Source organism: Perna viridis, chromosome 7 (assembly GCF_037379345.1).
Source record: "Perna viridis isolate PV_CMFRI_1.1 ecotype Kerala chromosome 7, ASM3737934v1, whole genome shotgun sequence".
In the NCBI taxonomy this organism is placed as follows: Eukaryota; Metazoa; Mollusca; class Bivalvia; order Mytilida; family Mytilidae; genus Perna; species Perna viridis.
Window position 1 is genome coordinate 48,271,146 of NC_142451.1, and position 23,771 is coordinate 48,294,916.

General features: G+C 33.9%; 2 long non-coding RNA genes and 1 pseudogene across 2 annotated transcripts; 1 reads left to right on the top strand and 2 right to left on the bottom strand.

The window, feature by feature from the left end:
- Positions 1-2,041: 2,041 nt before the first annotated feature.
- Positions 2,042-3,241, top strand: LOC148613062 (uncharacterized). Its single transcript, XR_015923958.1, has 2 exons — positions 2,042-2,268; positions 2,828-3,241. It is a non-coding gene; the product is annotated as an uncharacterized LOC148613062 (long non-coding RNA).
- On the bottom strand, positions 2,513-7,997 carry LOC148613063 (uncharacterized). Its single transcript, XR_015923959.1, has 7 exons — positions 7,880-7,997; positions 6,724-6,831; positions 6,187-6,436; positions 5,574-5,686; positions 4,968-5,078; positions 3,547-3,667; positions 2,513-2,918 (listed from the first exon to the last, which is right to left on the bottom strand). It is a non-coding gene; the product is annotated as an uncharacterized LOC148613063 (long non-coding RNA).
- Positions 7,998-8,766: 769 nt separating this feature from the next.
- LOC148613064 (uncharacterized) lies at positions 8,767-13,660 on the bottom strand (annotated as a pseudogene).
- Between the last annotated feature and the right edge of the window lie 10,111 nt (positions 13,661-23,771).

Genomic DNA, 23,771 nt, shown 5'->3' on the forward strand with positions numbered 1-23,771 from the left:
GAATTTTTAATCGACAACATATTTGTCCAGTATGGTGGACGTGTTTTTTTTTTTTCAACAAACGGTCGGCATCCCAATGGGAACAAATTGTGCTCCTTTACTTTCTGACCTATTCCTTCACTCTTATGAGGTTGACTTTATAGCTGATCTGATCAGAAAGAAAGAATATCGTTTGGCTAGATCCTTCAATCTCAGTTTCCGCTATATAGATGACGTATTACCTTTAAACAATCCTAATTTCGGGGATTTGATACATCGCATCTACCCAAAAGAACTTGAGATAAAGGATACTACAGACACTGTGAAGTCAGCCTCATATCTTGACCTACACTTAGAAATCGATGGTAAAGGAAAACTATTGACCAAACTTTTCGCCAAACATGATGACTTTTCATTCAAAATTATCAACTTTCCTTTCATCTGTGGCAACATCCCTTCAGCACCTGCGTATTGAGTGTTCATATAGCAACTTATATGTTATGCCAGAGCTTGCCGAAACTATGCAGACATTTTGTATCGCGCTAGAATTCGAACACAAATAGGCTTTTGGAACAGGGTTATGTTGCTACAAGATTGCATTCATCACTACAGAAGTTTTATGGTCGTCATCATGAACTCGTAGATCGCTATTGTGTATCCATCTGCGCCATGAAAACTGATTTGTTCAACGTGTTATAGTTTTCCTTTCTTCTTTCATCTAACACGGGCTTGAATTTTTATGAGCAATTCGGCGGGTGTTTCTAAAAAAGCAGAGGACGCTTACACTACCGGTGCACCTGGTCCATGCTCCCAGTTTTTAGTGGAGTCCGAGTTGCTCGTTTGCTTTTGTTACTTTGTATGTAAGATTTTAGTTACTTTATGTTCTTTGTTGTGTATGTCTGTTTTCCATGTCTGATCTTTGTCCCTGGATTACATTCTTTTGATTATTACTATAATCTTGGTTCCCTTGATTACTCTTTCAACAATTAATAGCATGACTTTTTCATCACTGCGATTATTAGTTTGTGCTGTATGACAATTTTATTACTTTGAATATCCCAGGCAGTGTCGTTATGTATTTCAGGGATGACGTTAAGAGTCAGTTTTACTAAGGAAAATCTTGCTGCTATGTTGTTTTTTTACGGTATCTGGCGAAATGTATCTCTTAAACTAAAGCCATATTACCAATATCACTATACTGATATGATGTGAAAATGGAAATTATGGCAAGGAAAGGCAATTTTCATCAAAATATGCATTTCTGTTAAATTTACCGAAACTTCGCTTATCTCACTAACCACTTCTAACGTTTCCATTATTTTACATGCTAAAAAATTTTCACTGTGAAATCCTAGGACAAATGACATCATAAAGTTACAAACCATTTCGCAGCTAGGAAAATAAGGTTTTCAAAATCATTTTGGTACAATAATTGTAGAAATTCTTCAAAAATTTACCTGAATAAGTAGAATTGAAATTCCACATTTATAACTTTTCTTCTTTCCGACAGCATAGAGGCATATTATTCACAAATGTAAACAATATTTATACACTTTAGTAGATAATTGAAAATATGATTTTAAAGTAGACATTCTCGGCTTTGTTTTGACTACTTTTGATCAGAATACACACAAATAATGCATTTACAATGCATAGATCCAGGTTCAGTGTGTTTTTGGTACTTTATGGAGGTGACCATTTGATCCGGAAGTTATAGCGAGACCTTTAAAATATCAGACTTAAATTAAAATTTAAAAATCAACGACGAAATAAAATTCATTTAAAATGGAAAAAACAACGTTAAAGTAATACTTTAAGGAAATATTTATTTGCAGCGGTAATATCCACTTTAAGTAATGGTAGTTTTTTTTATATTTCTGTCAGTTTTTATCACAATTACTTTATTATACCAAAAATAAATTGTAATAACATTTTGTTATCTGAAACGAAAGGAACAACCTCAATTATGGCAATAAACATTGCTGCAAATACCAAAACACCGCAATGTTTAAAAGGGTAAGATGACAAAGTAAACTTTCGTAGTTATGTTTCATTTTGTTTTGTTTTTTGGTTTTGTTTCTTTTTGTTGTGTGTTTTTGTTTTGTTTTAGCTTTTGGTATTTTGTTTTTGTTTTTGATTGTTCATTTGTCTGTTGATGTTTTCTTTTTTTTTCGTGATATTTTATGAAGGTTGGTCGAAGTTACAAATGACTTGTTTTTACGTTCAATTTCAGGAATGGATACAAAGTATGCTGTGATGATTGGGAAATGCGTAGATCGTTGTGTTATCGTAAGTAAATAAGAGCAGTTTGTTTTCGATATTGAGATCAATCTGACGTTATCCTTAGCCAAATACACAATTAAAGTACGTTGACTTGAAATAAAATCAATGTACGGATGAGGCTTAAAATAAAAATAAAACCCGAGGCTTCACTGAAAACGTAGGGAAGGAGTAGTAACTAATCAATTAATAATTTATTTAATGTTAATGATAATGTAATTGACAATATCATACTCTTAGAGATTTTGGGTATATATCAAGTTAACGTTAGGGTGAAAGCTCTTGGTTTTCTGTTTGAAGACCTATCTATTTTCTGGTTTCATATCTGAATATATCTGAAATTGAAAACGTATTAAATTGAAAATACGGCTTCATACTTGAAATGGACACACTCTAGATTATATTCAATCTCAGAATACATGTTGCCAAATACGTCTGTTTTAAGGTCAATATTAATATTCAAGTTCATTAAAATAAATCTTAAACGGACTTTTGTTTTCGGTGACAATAGGCCTCAAGTATTTCCGTGGGCTTTTGTAATTGTAAATTAGTGATACTTATATTATAGCTTGTTCACTTGGATATACATCAGTTCTTGGAGGAACGTGTGAACCATGTCCTTATCCAACGTATGGTGAAAGGTGTCGGAGTCACTGCAACTGTAAAAATGGAGAAAAGTAAGAACTTTCCATTTTCCATCTTATAATGACTCACATTTTTATTCCCTTTATTTATTTCATTTGACTTGTTGGTCAACATTTCCATACGTTATTTTCCACACAAGTATTAAAACGCATGTGAATTCTATTTAAAAATTAATAATATAACATATTGATTTCTAATATACCTTGAATGTGCATAAAAGTTCTCTATTTTACAGTGTTTCTTTTTATTTTCAAAACTTTCAAATTCCGGTAAAGAACTTTTGTCCTTTTCAAATAAATTTGAATTATAGGTCGCGTTTTGCAAGAGATGCGACAACGTGAATAGTTGATTTGTTTAAGTTATATGACCTTATATTCCCGGTCGATGGATGATTTGAGAAGGACAAATTTGTACTAAACTTTGCAATCAAAAATGTAATTGTCTGTTTGGCATCAATGAAATGACTAACGACAAGTTACAAACTTGTTTGATAATTCCTAAATAAATTCCCACTCATTCTAAAAAGCTATTAAAATATTAAAATAGATGTACTATGATAAGATTATAATGCATGTGATAAAACCAGATTTTATCCGAGATATTATTAGAATTATTTCATTACCAGGCACACAAATCACTTACAGGTGCCATCACATCGATGGATGCAGAGGAAGTAAGACATCAATCGCTCCCATATCTTCTAGCCAGCATGAAGAGATAGCCAAACAAGGTGGGTGTTGATTTGTTGTTGGCAGAAATGTTTCTTTAATATGTAATATGAGGCATATTAAACCTGAACTTTGATTTTGTAGTACAATCCACAAATGTCAGAAGCCTTATGAACCAATAGCCCTTGGAAAATCATGAAAATGTATCACCCCAACCCGCTTACAATCCACGACAGAATTGAAAATTGAAAATTGACAACTGTGATGCACAAAATCGAACCAAAATTTGCCGTGCTAATAAGAATTAAAATGACGTTTGAAGTATATTAAAGATGGCATGAATCGAGTCTTGTCGACGATGAAATCTCTGATTGAATAGACTTCATTTAAGGATCCGCTTAATGAAGAAACAAATAAATTTTCAAACTTCTTTTTTTGCATTATATTCTCACAAAATAGGTCATATTATACATCAAAATCTTCCTCATAAGGACTACAATAGTTTTGCGCCGATTACAAGCATGTGGCAATTCTTGTAAATCTGTTCCAGGTCCTAAAAGAGTCTCTGGTGAAGAAAAAATTCTCAGTTTTCCTATGTCAATATAACACAGGAGTATTAATAAAGGCCATGCCTATTGTGAGCTAGCATTTATTCACAATAACAAGTAAAAATCTAATCATATTAGTCTTTTTAGCCAATATGTTTGATTCAAAATAACAAGCCATATTTGACTTGATTGATTGGGGCTACGTTTTCTATAAATAGTCACTTCGTGTTTAACTTTCACTTTCGCAACCTATTATAAACTATGGAAAACCAGTAGTGTAACCTGTAACATGATCAAAAACAATATAAGTTAAAATCAAACATAAAATGCATACATATATCCTTTTACATGTACAGAAATGCAAAAATAAAATGTCTTTTTTCAAATTAGAGGCCCACAATGATATTCAAGAATTGAAAAAAAGGGGGTTGCATATTATATTTTTATTTTTTCACATTATAACTATGTATTTGTTCACATACATTATGTGCCATAAAAAATGAAAAAAATGTCAATAGGATATACAATGTATGTAAATACAAAACTACAAATACAATGTAATAGTACATGTACAACCTGTATGTGTTTATTGTTGAAAAAAGGGATGGTAAAATAAACGAAACAATATGTTTTGACTTGAATGTGTTACACTGTACACGTAGATATGGTTCAAACTAAATTCAATTATCAGGTTTATTCTTTTAATTTGTGTTTTTGTCATTTTCAGCATACAAATGTATGGTACATTTGCTATTAATTGGAAATGAAATTTTGCGGTTCCCTCTTGCCATCAAAAGTGGTACCCCACGAATAAAAATACTTCCATAGTATTCAATTTACTACATACAACATAACAGAGGTCAAAATATGTTGCCCAGGTAGGATGGAGATGTCACTCATCTGTCATCCCAGGTTGTTGCAAGTTTGGTGCAGTGGAAACTTTATTTCTGAATTGCATCTGTAAAAGAGTAGTTCATAACCGAAATTTAATATTTTATGTAGTATGTACATTTATATACACAAAATCTGATATGAAATCAATGTCTTCAGGTACACTTTGGATGATATATCACCTTTTAAGATCAACATAAATATGATATACCATCCAATATTGAAATTACAAACGCCTATTTAATAAGATACAGAAGTTAGAGTTCAGACAACATCTTGTTTCAGACATACAGACAGGCATAGGGACAGACAAATTATCATACTTTGACCATCCTTTTTTTATTGTGTGGCCCTATTAAGATTTATTATATTCTCTTCTAAGAAAGGAGGGTTTTGCCTTGCTGGTATTATATTTTTTTTTTTGCTGATGCAAAACAAATACCAAGATGTTGTGATTGAAATTAATGAAAAATAAATAATGAAAGTTTTATCTACCTGCAATATTTTGTCAAAATTCAAGTTGTCATGTTTAACTGCTGATCCTTACTATACAAAAACTTACAACGTAACAGAGGTCATAAGATGTTGCGCAGATAGGACGGTCTCATCACTCATCTGTCATCTCCAGGTTGTTGCAAAGTCTGGGGCAGTGGGAGCTTTATTTCAGAATTGCGTCTGAAAAAGATACGAACAAAATAATAAGAAGTACAGTAAAACTATGTTTTTTATCACTACATCAAATTCCTCCCATCAAATCTAAATGGGAAAACAATAAATGAATTATGAAATGTGTTGATGTATCTCCCAAAGCCTTTAATTTACTCTAAATCCTTCAAATCATATAAAAAACAAACTGAATGAATTGATATGTTTTGTCCCTTTAATCCTTAATTACTCAATAACTAGGAGATACCTGTCTCAGAAATCTGATTGAAAGCCTTTATTTCTAGTTATTGTTCCGAAAACATTTTGTTTTGGTGACTGTTGCCTTGAGAGAAAAATCAAGTCTTCGTTGATGTGATATGTAACAATACTGCAAAGTTTCATTTGAAAATCAAATGAAAACTGTTCAGTGAAATTCAATCCATTTTTATGTCAGCCTGTCCGCCCCCTATAATGTCACTATCACAATACCAAAGTTCAACTTTGTTGCAAATTGGCTAAAAAAATCACACCTGTTTATATGTAAACGTCACAGAACTGTAGGGATCCAGATTGGAAATCCTCAACTAAATGGTCTACTGTATATGCTGAAGTGTCTCCTTCATACAAAACATTATATGTAGCATTCAATGTCCCGTCAATTCCTGAGGTAACAAACAAAACAGTGCCTTCGAACCAGTTTTCCTACTAATTTCCTCATCAACTTCCCACTCATGACGGATTCTTCTATCCAAACACTTAGTTAGCTGCTGCTCAGATCTTCTAAAAGATAAAGAATACGAATTAAAATAATTTAAATCTTCAAACGTGTGCACTTCATTATACCAAAACATAAAGATAATCTAGACACCCTCTGCATGTACATGTATGAAAACGCTTGTCTGACCTTGACCATTGGCAACAATATTGACCTACAAATAAAAATCAATAGCTGTGCCATGAGAGGCTGATACTCCCATCGTCATATTTTAAAGCTAAAATGGTTTATACTTTTCATTAGCTCATCCGTTATTTTATCAAAAAAGTCAAATAACATGTTATTTACATACCTTTTGCTATCAGGAAATGGGATTTCTGGGCATATCTTAGTTTCGTTGGGATAAGCTTTTGAACATTTCTACCTTCTTTTGAATGTTTTTGGTTTTTCTGAATACAAACTGTCAAAAGAAATAATATATTGGTACATTTTATTTTATCATTTCACACAAAAGACAAAGACACATACAGAATATTCATACTTGATACATGTAATGTAGTTTTAATATTCCTTGCACTTTTTAAAAAAAATTATTTAGTTTTGCCTTCAGTTAATATCAAATGCTGGAAATGCTTTTGTTAGAAAAACAAAAATACAATTTGTGCATTGATTGCCTTTTAAATAGAATGAAAATCCCATAAAATGGCAAGTACTGCTAATAGCTATGTTTGGGACCAATTTCAAGGCTAATACAGTGTCGTCCCTATGTTCCATGTATAGTAATGATTGCTCTCGAGTTTGACATAAACCTCCTAATGATTATTGATTTAAAATTTGTTTAAATCAGTCAATAAGATTCAGAGAAAAAGATTTTCGTTTTGTTTGTTTGTTTGTTGGGGTTTAACGTCCGAGCAGCAATATTTCAGCTATATTCAGACGATGAACATCAAATTGATGATAAAATGAACATGAAACGATGTTGAAATGAAAAAGGGATGGGACACAAGGACAATGGGGTCGACAAATTTTGATTGCCACTGGAAATAGGGAGAGTTGGGTAGGATCGGGCAATTTAGCCTACCACAGTAGGGTTCTTTAACGTGCGAAGAACGTGGCATCTTTCCCAACACTATGCACCACTATGGTTTGCGGTCAGCTTGTCCGTATTATAGCCTGACAACCTCAGCATGTAACACGCCAGGGGTACCCCATTCCACCACCTGGGGCACACATCCCAGATGCTCTGTGGGCAAAGCGTCCTAGCCCCAAACTAGGGTTCTAAGCCACTATTTAGTCGCCTTTTACGACAAGCTTAGCGCTGCTGCAGGCCTATTCTTTTAACACCCGGACCTGCACGGGGCAAAAAGATTTTCGAAAAAGTTCATGACAATAACAGTGTATGCCAAGTGATTGCAATAACTAACACTGACCTTCAGTTCAGACAAGCTAAAAAGTGTAGAAATAAGTTTCTATCTATTGGAAAATGCATTTGATCAAAATATATATACCTAACATGATCTGGAACTGGAAAGACTGGACATTTATTTGTTTCCTTGGGATTAACTTGCTGCTATGGTCAATAGATTTCACTTCTTACAAGTAGATGTTGAATGTTCCACTTTTCTTGAGGCAATTGTAAAAAATAAACAAATTTTTGTAATACTGTTCGATATTATAAAAAATAGGACATTAATGGAGCATAAGCGATACCCTGCAAAAAAAAGTCGCAAAATTGAAAATATTTTTTTTTTTTTTTGGTTTATCAAACTGTTATTTAACTTAGCCTGTATTTCATAAACAACTATACAAAGTTTCATAAGATTTCATTAATTCTTTCTTAAGTTATCATCTGGAAACTCCTAGGGAAGGGACCGACTTGCAACCGAAAGTTTATTCGGAGGGCATCATATAATACCTTTACATGTATATACAAATAACGAAATTGATTTATTTCCAAAATATGTGTCTCTAATGTTCTAATACATTTACATTATGTAGCTGTACATAAAATGTACATATTTGTATAGTTTGATACATAACAAATGTAGAACAATGTATCATTGGTTATTGTATAGGATTCCTATAGAATTTACCGCTACTTTATATCCTTATACACATGACGTGTATTTGATTGCTTGTATTTATTCACCTCTGATTAATGTGAACTTCTGCCTGTGGTCCATCTTCAATTTGTGCATCTATGGCCAATGTTTTTGATTTTTTAGAGGAAGACTTTGCTGATGTAGAATTTGAATGACGCAGCTTTGCTTTGTGTTTCTTTTGGTTCACTAGAAAAATATACTGAAAGAGAAATATTCATATAAAATACATTGTTAACAAGTTTGTTTCTTCCTACTCTACAAACCCATAAAAATGTTCAAGCAGCCAATGTTTTTTACAGAACCAGATATTGTGATTCTTTTTGTTTTCTCTCAGAATGCCAAAGACCTGATTGGGATTGGTTGATGGTACCTTTTGTAATATTGTCACATACTTCCTTAGATAGGTTGATATTCTCTTCAATGTATTGTTCTTTGAGATTATTCAATTCTTCAGTGCTGACATCTTGTGTAACCTTTACAGTCTCCGGACCATATGCTCTTTTAGCTGTTCTATTAGTGCTGGCTTTTAAAGACGCAACTTTTTTATTCCAACGTTGCTGTTTAACACTTGGTTTTGACTTATGTTTTATGGAAATCGACAACATGTTTTCCTGTTTGGCATATCGCCTTCGACAATGAAGCCCAGGCTCTGAAGCAGTTGCGGATTCAAAAACTTTACAAGACCACTGTGGTCCAAGATTATCTCTTAAAGCTCCACCATAAAACCGGGCATACAATGACCCTCTGTTGCACAAGTGGTGTACTTTTCCAGCGTCAAACTTACTACGGACATGCATTCAGTTTGTGGCGCTGTTATTAATTAATCAATCAGACTTTTCAGCTATCCTTGAAAGAAGACTTGTAACATCTTTCATAACATGTTGCTCAACGTTAATATATTCAATATCTCTACCGTTTCGTGATTCTTTTTGTGATGTTAAAGAAGAACCATCAGTCCAAAATTCAATTTGTTCATTTATAGCCCTGTGCAGGTCCGGGTGTCAAAAGAATAGGCCTGCAGCAGCGCTAAGCTTGTCGTAAAAGGCGACTAAATAGTGCTCAGAAACCTAGCCGGGGTTATTTATTGTCTCATCATCCAAATCATCAGTTAATTGTATATCACTTGAAATTTTTGTACATGTAGTGGATGTTTGGTCTTTCGCTCTACAAAAATCAGAACAATTACTATGTTGGCCAGATACGTGATGAACTGAGTTTTGTATGTCTTTATTTAATTTTTTAGCAGCTGTCTTTCTGTCACATTTATTTTGGGAAAGTTCCATTGATCTAACCCGGATGGCACATTTGAGGGCGCTTACCAAGCGGACACGGGTGGTTTTAATAAGATTTTGCTTACCCTTATAAAGGGGATTGTCCGTGATAAGCTTCTCCAGGTTTGAGCAGTAGCACTTGCAAATGTGATTCGCACACTCTTCTTTTTCAACATACCGACCCCATACTGGAACTTCTTCCGTCATGCGGTCAAAAAAAGATGAATCCCAATCAATCTCCTACGACTTGCATGTATTTTAGGCTACTAATATACCTAATAAGCCTTCTAATATGATATCTCCTTCCACAGACTGACTGTCTTGATCCCAGTGTTTATAGCATTTCGGAGGAGTAGTTTTGCTGGTACTGCATACATAGTAGTATTTATTACATACCCCAATGTGTAGAAGTTTCTTTGTTTCTTTACCAATAATTATGGCAACACCACCTGCATCATTATATGAATGTTTGTGGGTTCTTTTAGACCACCCAACATCGGTTATCACTGTTATAGCAGGGATTTTCTGATGAAAGTCATTCCTTTCAATTGCAAGTTTTCTATCCTCTTTCCCGGTAGAGAGCATATCCTTTTGCAGAATATCTAGCTACAATTCACCAATACCAGTCTCGATGGCAGAAAAGGGCGCCTGAGACAAACCTGGCGAATTCATTTTAGCCAAAAACTTATTTAGGTGAGCTGGTCCGTTACCAGAAACCATGCTTCCCCACTCGGGGCGAACATTTACGTCAAATCAGCTTGAACCAGGCACTTTTGGGCTGGACTCAAGTTCGGAGAACTCCGTACAGCCTAGGCACTTAGCCAACATCACACTAGCCAACCCGTAATACCTTACTTCTGTCTCAAGCTTAATTGGAGGTTTTCCTTCACTTGCAACCTTAAATAAACAAGCATACATTGTTATTTCGGATACATGCATCTGCAAAGTTTCAAGGTTGATGAATCGGTATCCTTTTGGACTCAGATATTTTATTTTCTTAATGGTAAGTCTCAGACTATCTTTAGATGAAAGGATGGTATGTAATGATGATTTTGAAACAGGTGTCCTCAATGTGTTGAAGTCGAATCGGTGTGTTTTCCGGATTTGGATCTTTAAACTTTTAGATGGTTTGATTTTTTAATGTTCGATTTGGTAAACTGGTCTTCCTAAATGCTTCTCAGGTTCAATTTTCTTGTGGATAACCAATCCCTTTCCAAAAAATACGAAATTATTTCTGTTTTCTACCAATGATGATCTGTAAATGCTGGTTGTGTCCTCTTGCTTTCAATACTTGCTTTCATTGTACCATATCAAAATGCGGTATTAAAAATTGCAAAACATGCAACAGTCGTACAACCGACCCTTACTTCTCCAGTTCCCTTACAAACAAAACCTTCCATTCAAGAAGTCACGATGACTTAAGTTGCAAATCAACAAATTTAATATATGGATTAGAATGCAACTTATGTGGTTTAATATATGTCGGAGAAACACAAGGAGTACTGGATACGCAGACTAGGTACAGCAATACCTTACGGATGCAATGACAACATCAAAAGTATAGGAAACCTTTCAAGCCAATATAACAATAGCATACATGTGATGAATTTATTGGACAAAAATCCAAGACGGGAAAGGAGTCATGGCCATCGCCACTATACGTCACCTAAGTTACATGATGTCTCAATAAATGGTCTCCTTCCTTTCATACTAAAACCTCTTGGACTTCATCACATTAGAACCAAACTGTATGCTATACCTCTCACTCTACTACACTCCCTTTACAAAATAAGTCTTGACACTCCTGTTTCTGACCCCACCTCATCATTATACAGACTTGTTGCCATCATTTTTGGATTTTGGTTTCCACAGACCATTTAAACCAGTTTGTGTGAAAGTCAAGATGTAGAAAAACGATCATTTCTTCCACTACCGTTTGTCAACAAAGGTATAGATGCAATTAATTTGGCTAACATCCTCCATTACAAAAACATTACCAACAAAATTCCCCCATATTTCAAAGGCAAATCCATACCAATTATTTCATATTCCTATACTTCACCCATTGCATCCAAAATTTCAATTATAAAAGGTTATTGCAGAACCTCGAGATTGAGGATTTCAACCTCTCCGTTCAAATATAGTCCTTGTGGTCACGTCGTTACGGGATATTTAACCATAATCGAAAACGAATCTCTGCGTAATATCCTTTCTAAAGGTCCCAAGTACCGTGAACCACGCTCCATAAATTGGAATTATAACTTAAAAGTTCTTATGGATGCCGTCGAGGACTATGCAAGAAAATGGATAAAACGAGAACAAGAAGACATTGATTCTTTGTCAGAGTGGTTAACGGCCGTGAGGTCTTTAATTTTGAAACGAATGAAAGTTTTAAGTAGGTCAACGAGTGCCAGGGCTACATCAGTTTTCAAAGACCCCGATGTAGCAAAAACATTGTCTACTATACATGACAAATATGTTGTTGTACCAGCAGACAAAGCCCAAAACAACATTGTTTTTGTCTGCAAAACGTTTTACATCAAATGTTTATTATCAGAGGTAGACGTAGAAAATATTAGCAGTGATAAGACATATACTGCTACCACTCTCTCCAAAGAAGAGATTGTGGAAAACCATAAATCTGTGCTATCCTCTTTTGGTCTCTCTACCAAGGACGATGATTGTAATTTACCGTCTGTGTACTGGATTCCTAAACTCCACAAGAATCTATACAACGTTCATAGCTGGATCTGCAAAATGTACCATCAAACCTCTTTCAAAACGTTTAACCTCTATACTGATAACTGTCAAAGTGGGTCTACAGTCCTACCACAACACTTGTTACTCCCGTAGTGGTATTAATTCAATGTGGATCTTGAAAAATTCGACAGATCTTTTGGAGACAATCAGTTCAAGACTATTATCTGAATATAATATCGTTAAAACCTATGATTTTTCAACACTGTATACTTCTATTCCCCATACTCAGTTAAAATCCCGACTTAGAAGCATTATACATCGTTGTTTTTCCAAAAAAATGGTACACCTAGATACACACATATAGTTCTGATAGAGATTCCTCATACTTTGTAAGAAATTATTCCAAATCATCTTCCAAATATACAGAGGAAGATGTTTACAAAATGCTGGAATTTTTAATCGACAACATATATGTCCAGTGTTGTGGACGTGTTTTTCAACAAACGGTCGGCATCCCAATGGGAACAAATTGTGCTCCTTTACTTGCTGACCTATTCGACGACAAACGTGATCACTTTTCATTCAGAATTGTCAACTTTCCTTTCATCTGTGGCAACATTCCTTCGGCACCTGCGTATGGAGTGTTCATATCACACCTCATACGTTGTGCCAGAGCTTGCCAAAATTATGCAGACCTTTTGTATCGCGCTAGAACTGTAACAAATAGGCTTCTGGAACAGGGTTATGTTGCTACAAGATTGAAGTCATCACTACAAAAGTTTTATGGTCGTCATCATGAACTCGTGGATCGTTATGGTCTATCCGTCTGCACCATGAAAACTGGTTTATTCAACGGATCATAGTTTTCCTTTCCTCGTTTGTCTACTCCTGACTTGACTTTTTATGAGCAACTCGGCGGGTGTTTCTAGAAAAGCAGAGGACGCTTACCCTACCGGTGAACCTGGTCCATGCTCCCAGTTTTTAGTGGAGTCCGAGTTGTTCATTTTTTTTGTTACTTTGTATGTATGATTTTAGTTACTTTATGTTCTTTGTTGTGTATGTCTTTTTTCCATGTATTCCATGCCTGGTCTTTGTCACTGGGTTACATTCTTTTGATTACCGCTATAACCTTGGTTCCCTTGATTATTCTTTTATTAACTTCATAGCTAATTTAGAATAATATTAATTTATATACTTACCTTTGTTTATATGGCATTAGTAACACCAAGTTTACCTCTCATTTTCAATCTTTTAATTTTAAATTGTATTTTATTTATATTTACTTACCGTACACCACGCGTTATGGCTGCCCCAAAATGCCAATGATAAAATTTTATTTATATGTTTTAGACAAAGATTAGCCGTCTGATCACTGATCGATTGTGTTTCCTACAACAAGAATGGGGGTTTATCGAACATGTTAACAATGATCTTTACCAAATTCAGTCCAACGATCTCTCACAAATCAATAATCGAGATTTTAATGCGCTTTCATATACTCATAATAGTGTTTTAGGTTAGATTATTCTATTTCAACGTGATTTTGATAAACAAAAATATATAAGAAATAAAAAAAATACAATAAATTTGAAACAGCGGCTTGATATACATAAATAAAATTCTACTTTCGTTTTTGGAAGAGAAGACGATCGCCCAATTTAACAGCTAATTTCAAATTGAAAATCGTACCGATATAATGTTACAAGATATAGTCATACACACCAATAATTAAATTTTCATTGCTTTGAGTCTGTTTCATCGTCGTATAATAAAAAGCAGTTGAAATTGTCAATATTTGAAGCTCCACCTCGTTTTCCAAAATGGCGATGACCATGCCATAAACATGCATGAAAGCCCATTTCTTCTACTAGCTCATCCTACCCTTATGTATGATAACAGATTTGAGACCAATGTCGATAAGAAGTTTTTAGAAATAAAAAAATAGTTTTTTTTAGCCTAATTTTCAGATCTTATATCATGGACTCTGAATGTGTTTTATGTGGTTCCTCTAGCCGTGCAAGTCTTTTCTTTAATGTGTTAAGCTTCATTTTTGCGTCATTTTAGCCCCTTTAATGCTTGTTGAGACATTGTTTTTTTTTTTAATTTTAGAAAATGCCTCCCTGGTCAAAATAGCTGACCTTGCCAGAAACTTAACAACAGATGATTCGAATCAAGTCTTGTTGACAACGAAACCGCCAGTAGAACCAGATGGCATTCATTTTACAAAAGATAGTATAAATCTATTCTTGTCGACGGCGGAAACTCCAATAAAATCAGGTAGATTTATTTACACAACATGAAATATTAAATATTTCGAAAAGAATCCATGACACAAACACTTCTCAAAATTTGTTAATTGTCGAGCTTCAACACACACAGATTTGGCCTCTACGCTTCCCAACGTATGTTGTGTAAGAATTCTATATATGCACATTGATTAATCTTTAGAATTATTTAAAAAAAAACCGTTGGGTCCAATTGTTCACCACCTATTGCGTATCTCTTTCTGTACAGTTACGAATCACAAGTCATGGTTAAAATAAATAAAGACCCTTCCAAACAACATTTGGTAGAAAGAGCAATCAAGGGAGCCAAGACTCTAGCGGAAATCAAAAGGATGCAATCCAGTGACAAACACCAGACACGCAAAACAGACACATACACTCACCAAAATCACGCGAGAAAACTTGAACAATAGACACAAAGTAAACTTTAAACACCTTTAGATATTTTGACGATATTTTGGCTCTAAACAACAACGACTTCAATATACTACACTAAGGTACATATCCTGTAGAAATGTCTTTCACTAAATCAAATGTTGATAATAAAAAATTCCTTCATCTAACTTTTTTCGATTTCTTCTATACAGCGTAATATCCAATTTTGTATAAAACAGACGTTCTGATGTGCAATTTAAAATGTTTATTCATTGAAAAAGGTGATATCACTTTTGTATATTTTAGTTGTTTTTACCATAAATTGATCAATTAAGGAACGATTGGTTAACGTTCACATGGACACATCTATTATATATAGTAATCACTATACTTCTATTTCCTGAGTGATATTGGTAACAAAATGATACATGTTTGTAAAACAGCGACCTGTACAGAAAACACGCTTAGCCACATTAACAGTTTTGACCCTCCATAATAATTATTTCATGCAAAAAGACCAATATTTCAGGCAATAAAATGGGGGATGCTTTCTTTGGAGATGTAGTGAACATATACAATTTGTCTGTCGCCCCATTACTTATGTTATTGTGTTTGGCTGCTGTCGTACGTAAATACAGAAGATCTAAGAAGCAAAATGTCCGAAACGCAAACGAGTTAGAAGTTCCAAATACATGCGATGGACAATTACGAAATTTTAGTGTGAACAATGATAGTGTCAACGATGAAATGGTTTATGGTTATGTTAACATTATTGAAACCGAAACAATGGGAACTGGGATTCAGATGCCAAATATTTATGAAAATGTCAATACTACAGGACAAGCAAGAGGGGAGAATTCCGACTCTCAACGCATTCGTTCTGATCATTCTAAAGTAATGACTACGGAAAAGTGATCAAATGATAAAGACAAATTGAAATATATATATATATATATATATATATATATATATATATATTCGTTGGGAATTTTTTACACCGTTCTATGCTTACATTATCTTCGGGAGGGTGTAAATGCCATAAGAATTTTAAAAGGGTTATGTAGTTCTAAGTGCCCTGCATTCTCAACTTATAGTAAAAGGAGATCAACTATTATTGATATTTTGTGAATAAATATGATTTTTCATCATTTTATTATGTGTTTTTTTTTGTGTTTGTTAATTGAATCAATTAAACACTTTTGTATTCTGTACTTGATATATGTTGATACTAACAACGTCTAGATAAAGATTTGTACAAGTTGACACCAATTTCCGGATAAAGGTTCTTCAAGTTACAACATATACAAAAATAATTGTTCGAGTTGCAATTGTTCGTGTCATACAAGTTGCAACATGTACCTTAATTTTGTATATTTTGCAACTGGTACATAACATACACATATATATAATAAAATCTACGCTAAGAATCAATGTAATGTTGCGAATTAGTGATGCAAATTTGGTCGCTCCCTAAGTGGCATTCGAACCCCTTCTCTTCTCTGACATCCATGGAAACATAGCCTGCGCTAAGTCCAAAGCTCAAAACCACTCGGCCAATTAGGCTATATAAAATATAGCTTTCGTTAATCGAACGATACTTCCTCGTAAGCAAATCTAGAGCGTGAACATTAGCACACTATGTAACTGAATAGGACAACTTCCGATGGACCTGGTAAGGCAGTAAAGGTTTTGCTACGGTATACAAATACAGACACACCAAGTATATAATACATATAAGAAGTCTAATGAGATGTAAGACCTCTATCACCTTACTTGCTATTTTCTGAATTTGTCCAACATCTAATTGACTAAGTAAATGTGTAACTTTGTACTTCCTTTTTTGGCTACTTACATTGCACAATGACCAATTCACCAAATGAACTGTGTGTTAAAATTGCTAAACTAGAGAAGGAAAATAGACCCTCACTACAAAGAACCTTAAATTATCAAAATAACTTGTAAAAAAGTAATCAAAAGTAAACGAGCAACCCGGACTCCACCACATATTTAGCATATAGGCTATGTACACCGGTAGGGTAAGCACCCTCTGCTGTTTTGAGAAACATCCGCCTAATTGCTCAAGAAATTTCACGTTAGGAGAGGAAACTATGTTTTCTTCGTGCAGAGGTATTCACCATAAAGATCATTAAACGTATGTAAAAACCAGTTAAGGTAAGCTTTGACATAAACAACGATAAAATATTATGGAATCTCTTTTCGGTAGTGCTCAAGGAAAGCTGACGATAAAGAATGCGAAACCATCGCATTTGTTGCATAGTTTGGCAATGGTAGTTTTATTAACATCGATCTCTTAGTTAGGTCAAAATATATATGAGGCTGACTTCATACTGTATGTAGTGTTCGTTATCTCAAGTTCTGTGGGGTTAAGTCATCTATAGGGGAAACAAGAAAAGAAAAAAACATCAAGTACTCCGAAAGGAAAAATTCCCCTGCTCCGTCAGAAACACTTAACACCTTACATGGGAGAAAAGTCCGACTATTGTTCAGCTATAAAACTGTCGCCCCATAAAACAGTCTGCCAGGGTGGAGCTACAATAAGGTCATACCAAATAGAAAGGAGCTACCTAGGTGCGATTCACAACAGAGCGATATCAATAAATTATCAATGACTAATGACGTAAATGGTAATTGGAATAACACCTAAAACAAATACAATATCGTAAACAATTGACCTCCAAAATCAAACTTTGTATACTGTTTCTGCAAAACATAACTATTCATATACTAATTCCCGAACCTCAGCCAATACATCTGCTTATGAACAACACATGTCAGAACTGCTGCAAAGCATCAGTGGCTATTACAGTCAAAGAGAGGTCAAGCCTGTCCTAAAGAATTCACGGAGTAAAAAACAGCCTGTATTGATATCATAATGTTACTCCTATGAGGTGCATTGTATGAATTCTTAACTGTATTTAAAGAGCACCTGTCTTATGTGACCATACTTTTGCAATCCTTTGAAGTTGACAGCTTTGACCGGTAACCATATAATTTGTAGAGCCGATATCTATTCTCCTTTCCAGCTCCAATCATGTTATATCAGTCTGTTAAGACTATCCAGAGATAGAAAGTCCTATAATTACATGAATATTTATGTTTTGCAGACAAATTCCCACAATCTAAACCAACCTACCTTTTAGAATTTGGAATCCCGTCATGAATTGTCATAAAGATCTACAAACAGTGTTTATTCAATCCTGCATCAACAAAAAGTGCGGCTTCTGGCCCATTGGGTACACATTATTCCTTAGGTCATTCTCTGATATTCAGGATTTTTTTGTTCCGTGTCCGGACACGATTCCATTTTTCAAAGCCCCAATGACCTTGGCCGTTTTGTTTCGTAAGGGTGCACAATACAGTTACATTAAGGTGCACTGTTTTACACACTGCATCATGTTGACCTGGTCTAATTTTGTAAAATTTAAAATTAAAAGTTGAAATTTGGCGGATAAGTTTTTTTTTGCTTAAATGTAGTTGGGCATTTATACACAGAAAGATTTAATATGAGTAATGGTAAACAGGTATAATATGAATTAATAACGGTATCCAGAACGTTTCTTTAGTTGCCCTATGCGTATCATGATCATCTGGCTGGTTTTCAAAATACCTTATTTCGCACTAACTTTAGGAAAAAAATTGCGAGAAATGAATCGAAAAGGGTGTTATTATTTTATACCTCTTTCTCCACCTCCTCCATGTACATGATGTATGTTGTTATCCTGTACTAGATACCTGATATTTTACAAAACAGTATTTTGCTGTCAGTTTTTGAAAATGCACCATGGCTACTGAATTTTATGACAATAATCACTAATTAAATTAAAATTTACTTGAACCATCACATACCAAGGATAAGAAAAATATGTACTTTTTTATGAAAACAAGCACCTGAAAATTCTGTGTGGACTGCCTAGAAATAGCTGTATTTCAACAAACTGAGGTCAAAGTTTCAGAATTGACCTAACCATACAGTACAATCTAAACAGAAAAAAAACGAAAATCAAAACCTTTTCCAGCATGGGGGTTAAAGGCTGTGCAGAGGGGACACGATCGTTTGTGTTCATAAACCAAATATATATAGCAAAACAATCAAGAAAAGTATGCTAAGAAAACTGCTTTCCATTGTCCTCGACTTTTCTTGTAAGTTGGTCCTTTTTGTTTCTGGCACGACTTTTCGGAAGTTATTGTAAAGTATTTAGAACACGTGAAATCTGGTTTCTATCTTCACTTCTGAAAACGTTCTAGGCTAAATCTTAAGGACGGCTTTATTAATATATTATTTTCTTTTGTTTTTTCTAATGCATCTTGAAAATACGTCTACAAGACACACATGCCATGTCTTCAATTGTTTACAAGACGTGTCTTTAAGACATGACATAGTCCAATTCACTGAAATAAGTTTTGAAGGCTCCTGATCATTTTTTAACAGCGTGTCGTCAAGGCACCAAAAAACATCGCGTGTCTCGAAGACATTTTTTATTCACAATTTCACAAAACAACACATAAACTACATGACGTATATTCAACAGCAAGTACAATGTAATGATAGTTATATATTTGTTTTTTTTTTAGGAAAAAACATTAAACATAAGAAAAAGAGATTATTATATGCATTTTAAATACATCCCTACTTCAGTAGGCAGTTCACTCGGCGATGAAAAAAATAAGACTTTTTTCTCATTGGCAATGATTATTTTCCATTTAAGCATCATGATAAGTAAAAGTAGATAGAAAACGTTTTTGATTTTTTTTTAAAACTCTTATCAGGTTTCCCAATCAACTTGAGCTTCGAATGGAGGCAAAGATTCAAACCAGATCTAACTGAGCCTTTGAGGTTATCATGTTTAGCGATTGCAATAAGATTAGTCGTGTTTTGTGCAAGCATAACTGTGACAGATAATTTATGCAGGCGAGGGACAAAGGACTTATCGAGTAGCATTTTAATATAATCAAACGGCCTCGCAAGAGAGAAAACCGGTTTGGCACTCTTATTTCATTTTTGTATCCATTGATATCGATTATGAAGCTTGTCAAACTAAAAATCACAACGGATTTAATCAATCAAAACATTTTAATATGTTCTTATGTAAGGGGCTATTTTGAATAATGTTAAAAGCTGTTTTCTATATTAAGGGAAATGTTTCTCATCAGTTTGATACAGCATATATACCTATGATTAGTAGGTTCTATGTCAAATCGTCCCGTACGAGTCTGTTCATCAAAAATGTAGTTTTTTTTTCAAATAATTCACCATTATTTATTTGTTTAGTCCTTGCTTGTCATAGTGATTTGTAGGTTAAATAGTCTGCACAAAAAGTCGATAAAATTGGAGGAAATTTCAGATTTAGTTTTTCAGAACGACGAAGCAAATTATTTTGCTATTGGTTACAGTACAAATCCCGACAGCAAATGTCAACCCTGCACTGCTAATATATTTGGTGAAAGATGTAACTGTAATTCAGACCAAATGTAAGTTAGATTAGGTATTTAAGACAAATAAAAGAACTTCTGAAGTTACAAATGACAAGAAATTGATGACCATGAAAGCGATAACAATTATACAATAAAAAAAGAGCTAATATCCTTTTTAGAGAGTTTAGTTTAAAATATATTCATATACAGCAACATATAAAAGTCAATTCAGTTCAACAAATCGGAAAAAAATACATGATTTCGTATAATTTTGGAATAAACAAAAACTAAAAAAAAAAAAAAAAACATTGTCATCTTAGTTAATTAAATTCCATTCCTACAACACTTTGTCAAATATTATTACCATAGGACAAAAAGTGAAAGCTTGATGTAAAGGCTAAATGTAAACGAGGAACAGAATTTTCGGTATCTTAGACAAGAAACTGAAGACATACAAAGTAGTTTTAATGATATAAATTAACTTATTGAAAACAGATAGACACTTACATATAAATCAGTATTTATTACTTCACAAAAACAGAAAGTAAGGTACGGTAAGTGAAATAAATGAACACGGATACACAAAACTGAAATCAGTATCGACGTTTCCTTATTATTGATTCATTGGTATAAGGTTTTTGTTAATATTAAAATATTTTTGTACAGGTTTGCGTGAATATTGACTTTTTTTATTGAGATGTAACCACATTAAAGGTTGTGTCAAAATAAAATCGTCTCTATCTACAGAAAGAACAACTTCAACTGCAATATTCAGTGCAACACCAGGCTACACAACAAATGTTCCGAAAGTAGGATCTTCTCCGGCATTAGGTAACAGTAAAGAATAGAATCAATTCTACGCAATTTTACTATTATAATTTGTCTTTTTTATAGATTCTATAGATGAGCAAATTAATTATAGCATTTTTATGTGATTATTTCATGTCGCTTTCTGTAGTTTATCATAACAGTGTGTACAACCGTATATTCTTCTGAGATAATGATTACGCTTTAGTTCTTTCGTATTTTAGATGGTACATTGTCAAAAGGCATGGCATTGAATTACACATTATCAGTGATGATTCCAGTCGTATTGGGCTGCCTTGGAATTGTTTTGTACAAATTTAAGAAAAATAATCTGGAAAGAAAAAACTCAACACGTAGCAAACAACAAACAGAAGATTTATGCCGCTCCAAACACCGAATTCAAATATTGATAAACAAAATCAAATCAGTAATCAAGGCGCAGATGGATACACCGTAGCGATCCACAAGTTTACGATGACTTCAATCTTGTAGCAACATAACCCTGTTCCAGAAGCCTATTTTTTAGAATTTTCGGCAAGCTCTGGCATAAAGTATGAGTTGTGATATGAACACTCCATACGCAGGAGCCGAAGGGATGTTGCCACAGATGAAAGGAAAGTTGATAATTCTGAATGAAAAGTCAACACGTTTGTCGTAAAGCTTGGTCAATAGTTTTCCTTTACCATCGATTTCTAAGTGTAGGTCAAAATATCAGGCTGACCTCACAGTGTCTGTAGTATCCTTTATCTCAAGTCCTTGGGGTAGATGCGATGTATCAAATCCCCGAAATTAGGATTGTGTAAAGATAATACGTCATCTATATAGCGGAAAATTTCTTTCGGATCAGATCAGCCATAAAACTCAGCCTCATAAGAGTGAAGGAATGGGTCAGCAAGAACAGGAATACAATTTGTTCTCATTGGAATACCAACCGTTTGTTGAAAAACGCCTCCGCTACACTTGACAAATATGTTGTCGATTAAAAAAGCCCAGCATTTGAAAAAATCTGCGGTGTACTTGAAAGATGATTTGGAATTATGTTTTACAAAATATGAGGAATATCTACCTAGAACTATATATTTGTATTTTGGTGTACCATCTTTTTTAGGAAAAAAGAATGATGTATAATGTTTTTGAATCGGGATTTTAACTGAGTATAGGGAATAGAAGTATAAAGAGTTGACAAATCATAGGTGTTAATGCTATTATATTCTGATAATAATCTTGAAATGACGGCTTCCAGGATTTACATTGAATTAAAACCACTACTGGAGTAACAAGTGTTATGGTAGGACTGGAGACTTTTGGTTAACCACTATAACTATTTAGAGTTAGATAAATTGTTTGATGCACGATTTAGTTGAAATATTTTGAAGTTTTAACCGTGAGCCAATATCGATGGATTTAGCTTTTAACTCCGTTATACACCGGTATTGTAATTTTTGTTTCATAAGAATTTTAAATGTTTTCTGTTGAGTGCATGAATGTAAATGGGAATTTTGGCCATTTTGCAGTTTAATTCTTTCTTGCTAGAGGACTGTTTAATTAGGACTAATGTGAAAACAAAGACATTTTAGCAAATCACACATTACAATTTTGGTTCTAAGGGAGAGTAATGAACATGCTTTATAGAGAATTGAAAGTTGAGTAGTCTAAACCTCTAATCTATCTATATATGTAGATATCTGATATAATAATATTATCACAAAAATATGCATTCGTATATTGGTATGGTGCTGGCAGCGGCGTTGTCGTCGGCGGCGTCCGTGTCGTCGTCATTCATATACACTTGGTTTTCGTGCGATGAATTTAGTTAGGGTTGACCAAATGTTATGAAATTTTGATAAGCTTTTACCAACCACTTACGGAAGGCTTCTGTTTGGTTTGGAGTTTGTGAAATAAATTTTTTAAATAAAGGTCAACAAGGGCGTTATATTAAAACCCGTGTAGAATGTTTTAATTTCTTCCGAATTGACAATCTCCTTTTTATTGTGTTCTTTATTCAATTCTGGTTAACAATTGTATCAGCTGAGTTGATGTTTTTGTTTTACTGTTTTCTAGTAATATGGCGTCAAAGAGGCCACACCAAAAAAATCAACCTTTTTTTTAATTTCCGGTCCGATTTCAATATTTTTGTTATAGTTCTGATAATTCCTAGTTGCATGTTTAAATCAGATTTCAGATACAGATACGTATATCTCTAATGATTTATAAAGGGTCAAAGGGGCTAAGGCCTCCAAAAAATCGACTTCTTTGGTCAAATAAGCATTCATGAAATACCAAAAAATTTTCTTAAATGGTTGCTACATGTTACTACATTAGTACAATTTATTAGAAGCAATTTAGTGACGCAGATTCACAAGTCGTAATACCTGTATTTGAAGAGTACATTTATTATTTTCCTCTATTTATCTAAAAAAGGAACTC